This window comes from Humulus lupulus, chromosome 1 (assembly GCF_963169125.1).
Source record: "Humulus lupulus chromosome 1, drHumLupu1.1, whole genome shotgun sequence".
Classification (NCBI taxonomy): domain Eukaryota; kingdom Viridiplantae; phylum Streptophyta; class Magnoliopsida; order Rosales; family Cannabaceae; genus Humulus; species Humulus lupulus.
The window spans coordinates 196,295,810-196,300,943 of record NC_084793.1 but is presented as its reverse complement, the minus strand read 5'-3'; the positions used below and the strand labels follow the sequence as shown (position 1 = coordinate 196,300,943).

The window sequence follows — 5,134 nt, the reverse complement described above, 5'->3', positions numbered from 1 at the left end:
AGGGAATGGATGAAACTGTGGTATACTAAAACTCTAGAGAAATGGTCTTAAACAATCATCTTGAGAAAATAATAGAAATAACATTGACTTGTGAACTAGGTGGATTTAACCACTAAACCACATAAAAAGTATGTATCAATCATTTACGGTATATTACAAGCCTAATTCTCTCTTTTTAAATTTATTCATTCTCAGTTGACGAAAAACTGTGTTAACAGTTACCTTGATTGGAACATCCAAACTAAAAAAGAATTGTATATGAAAATGTGAAGGTAACTAGTTACATAACTTAGACATTAAAAAGAAAGAGAAAACATATTGTCAAAGAAAAAGCTCAAAAAAATAATAATAAATAAGTACAGTTTTAAAAGAAAATTCATAGAAAGAAAATCGGGAAAAAAATTATGTATAGTAAAAAATAAATAAGCACAATAATAATAATAATAAAATAATAAAGCAATTTGAACAAAAATAAACAAAATTAAAACATTAAAAAAACTATTTACAAAATATATATATAATGACAAAACTGAATTCAAGAAACATGAAATAATTAGATATATGGCATAAATACATTTTTTTTTACAAAAATATGGAAAAAGTAAACCTATAATCATAAGTTTTTTTATATGTATAAATAAAACTATAATATAATTTTTTAAAAAAATCAATATATATACTGTTAATCAATATAAATTTGGGAATATACTCATTTGGTATCCTATGTTTTTGCAAAGTATCATTTTGGTACCCTCTGTTTTCAATAATGCTCATATGGTACCCTGTATTTTAAAATCGTACATATTTGGTACTCTAAACTCAGATTTGATAGATAAAATTTTGTCAATTTAATCAAACTGCTGTCAATTATGTAAGTTACAAATTTAAATTTAATTACATAATTACATATAATTGATGACAGTTTGATCATATTGACAAAATTTTATCTATCAAATCTGAGTTTAGGGTACTAAATATGTACGATTTTAAAATACGGGGGTACCATATGAGCATTATTGAAAATAGAAGGTACCAAAATGATATTTAGCAAAAACATAAGGTACCAAATGAGTATATTCCCTATAAATTTTTATGTGATTGCGTAAATTGTTAATCAATATATTTCTTATTTTAATATAGAAACTTTTTTAATATATTTTTTTCTAAAAATGTATGTGATAATTATTAGTTATAATTTTCAAATTACATTTGAGTATTTATAATTTATAATATAAAATATTCTTTAAAAATAAAAATCATAAGTAAATAAATCAAATTTTATTTATTCTTGTTTTATCTAGAAAATTTTGAATATAATTCTGGTATATTGTTTATATTATTACAGTATTTAATTATAACTATTTATCATTAGTCTTGTCTATTATGCTTATTGTACCGTTTGTGGTGTAATCCCATACATTATTATTATTATTATTATTATTTGGGGTATTTGTGGCCTAAATACTTTATATTTTTAGTTTTATATATCTATTTTTTTTTGTCTGCAAAAATACAGAACATTATGTTTCCACTTCAGTAGCTATCAGCTCTGTTAAATACACTCCCTTAAATATCAGATCTTTAAGGTCAGTCATCATTGTATTATAGCTACCGTGTGATTTAATTGACTGGTCTTTAATGTTCATGAAACCATAGATGCAATTCTTATAGAAATTCTAACGATGTTGTTTTTAATAGTCTCTGACAAGTATGTGTGTTTGGTATAATTTCAGCTCCTGGAACGTATCATGCTATGGATGAAATAATAAGTACTTTTTCAATTGCACTCAATCCCTCTTAAACAAAGTAAGATTTTCCTCTTATGCATATGTAAATGTTGTTGGTCCTTTGGAATTTCTTTAATGATAAATAATATATGATCTAAAAAGGTACTAGTATTTTTTATCTGTAGGATATTTGCTGGATACAACAGATCTCTCAGTCGTTGTTCCTTTTTGTGAGAATCTGTTGTATTTGATGTGCGAGAAGCCAATATTATAAAGTTGATTTTGGTTATTAACTTACTCACATGTATTTCCTAATTTCTTAAACTTTAAGTACCTCGTTTGTTTTTCTTTCGTATAAACTAATAATTTATGCATTGTTATGGCCAAATCTATTCCTTTTTTACTTTGATCATATATGATACATTTAATGATGAATTTTGCTATTACAGTAGTCTGCTTTTGTCTTTTCATTGGGTGAATGTGCTTCAATATATAATAATACATGATAAGGATCCAAAACGTTTTTCTAGAATCTCCACCCCAATATAAATTATATATGTTGAAACACAAAAGCCAAATTTAGTTTATGTAATTGCTGAAGAAGAGCATTGTTATCAATAATTTTTTTTATTAAGAATATGAAGGCAAATATAAGCATATGATGCTTAATTATAATGTATTAAAGTTACTGCTGTGTTTTCTTGATTGCAGCGACTATTGTGTCTTTGATTTATCATATTTTTGACTCATTGCAGCGAATGTTGGGTCTTTGATTTTTGTCTTGTGTTCATGACTATTTCTAGTTTATCTAAAAAAAAAATTAGATATATGTCTAGCCCTTCTTTTATTGTCCATAAGAAGTAATACTTGCAATATGAATTCTATTCTAATATGATATGATTAAAGAAATATATAAATCAATATGGGTTAGCAAGTAATAAATGAATGTGGCAGTTAAGAAATATTTACATATTACTAATCATAATGAGATTGATTTTCTCTAGTCTTGATCTAACAATGATTCCTTGATTTAATTTCTGCATCCAATACAATTTTGACCTTGAGTTGTGCTTCAATATAATGGACTGATATCCATCCAAGCAAGTGAAAAGGCATGGCTGCAAAGAGCCTACTGTTCTTGCTCATGAAACACCATGTAAGTTGCATAAAAACCACTCTCTCGTGTAACTTATTTATTTCTATTTGAATCAATGAAAACTTTTTACCTGTTTTTTGTTAAAATGATAATTAACACCACTATGGAAAACTTTTAAGATAAACTTGATTTGCAGAGCATTTTTTATACATCTATAAAATTAAAAAAAAAAATGATTTCGCATATAATTTGTTCTTAATTTGCTTCAATTTAAATTTTGTTTTAGGAATAATTAGTCTAATACAGCTTGGATTTAGTGTTGAAATTCATGAGCTGGCATTTACTAGCTCTTGTTGTTTTAAGCATGGTGAAATAAAAATGTTTCTGTTTTAAACAGCCACTGCCCTCAACCTCATCCAAGAATATTCAAGAGAATGTAATTTTCAGCTTGGACTGCAATGAATATAACTCTTTTTTCAGGTACTTTGGTGTTTCAAAAGCAGATAGACCATTTTTTCAGCAACAATGAGAGAAGTTGATGAGCTAGGCTAAAATACTATAGAGGCAACATGAATAAGAGAATGATAAAGACTTGTTGCACTTTGTAATGTATTATTTACATTTTAAATTTACAAATTTATAATGGTGTAATTTTGTATTTGATTTTTTTTTATATGATGATTGATGTAATATATAATAAAAGTTTGTTTATTTTTATTTAAATTTTATATCATAGTTGTAATTATTAAAATTATAAATTATGAAAAATAATTTAAAAATTTAAAGAGTTAATGTGGCAAAATAATAATGCCCATGCACATGGCCTAATAATAGTGTGATGTGTGGCTCAATAATGGTGTGCCAAGTGATCTAATTACATTGTGCGAAGAGGCCCAATCAAAATGTGCGTGTGGACCAATAAGGATGTATCATGTGGAATATTGAAAGGGAAATTTGAGTTTTTATGCTTAATGAGATATACTAAATCAAAAAAATGCTAGCAATTCTAATCATTTTAAAAAAATGCCAAATCTTTTGACAATACCCAAAATACCCCTCTCATAATTTTTCCATCAACTTCATCTTCTCTCTTCCCTCTCTCTCCCTTAACCCATTCCTCTCAACTTTCTCTCTAGAAAAAAATTCATGGGTAAGGTAAAATATAAAAGAACTCAATGTAATAGCAAGTATTCCTTACTTAGGACACTAAAATACTGCATTTCGAACAGACCTGGGCCTGCTTTTTGAGTTTTTTTGTGATGTTTTTCATATCTGAAACTTTGAAATCTACAGAAAATCGACGTGGTTCGATGGTGCTCGATCCCAGCTTGATGGGGCCTTCAAAATCAAGATTTTCATGAAAAAATCAATAATGCCCCGGATTCCCTAATATGGTTTAATGGCCGGATTAGTAGGCCGGGAGGGCCATAACTGTTTAATTATGCTATTAAATGTGTTTATGCATGCTTATGAGAATTATATTATAATATGTTGTTAAATGCATGCATGTGAGTCCACATTTGTTTACAGGGGTGTTTTGGTAATTTGGCCCGTTGAGGGCATAATTGAATATTTGTTTGCATGTCAATGATATACATTGTGAGACCACATTATAATGTGGATTGGTTCGAGTATCTCGGCATGAGACGATCTTTAAATATGATTTATTGGTTTGGTCATAACAGGTTTAAGCCCGGGGCTCGGGGTGAGTCTCGGGGTGTTTTAATGATTAGAGAGTTACCGGGAATTATAGGGTAACGGGATATGAACTATTGACATCTGAGATTATTGAGATTAGCGGGAATTGGGAAGCGTTAATTATGATTAACGGGATAAGTGGAAAGTTCCAATTTTACCCTTGAAGTGGCTTTAGAAGCCTTAAGTGACCTAGGGGTATTTAGGTCATTTGGATGGATTTGTATGACCTTTAAGTTGGTTGTTGGCTGTAGAAACATGTAGAATAAAACAGAGCCAAAACAGAGTTATCTTTCTCCTTCCCGTACATCCATTTATCTCCTTCTTCCTTTGAAGTTTTTGGTCCCAATTTGAAGATACAAGCTAGGAAATCAAAGCTTGGAAGTTGTAGACTTGGTTCATCCATGAAAACAAGCCATACTCTGTTTTTCTTTATAGTTTTCAGCTTATAGTTTTGATGTGGATAGTTGGAATCAATGGAAGTTTTTGTGTAAGATTGATTGAGTTTTGATGAGGGTATGATGTAGATGAAGTTTAGGGGTTGAATTGGGTGTTTTGGTAAGGTTTTGGATTGGTATGGAGGGCTGGTTTCAAGAGAAATCGCAAAGAAGATGAA

The 5,134-nt window shown here is 28.7% G+C and overlaps 1 long non-coding RNA gene across 1 annotated transcript; it reads left to right on the top strand.

The window, feature by feature from the left end:
• The first annotated feature begins 1,845 nt into the window (after positions 1-1,845).
• LOC133824515 (uncharacterized) lies at positions 1,846-3,551 on the top strand. Its single transcript, XR_009888534.1, has 2 exons — positions 1,846-2,883; positions 3,304-3,551. It is a non-coding gene; the product is annotated as an uncharacterized LOC133824515 (long non-coding RNA).
• Positions 3,552-5,134: the final 1,583 nt, after the last annotated feature.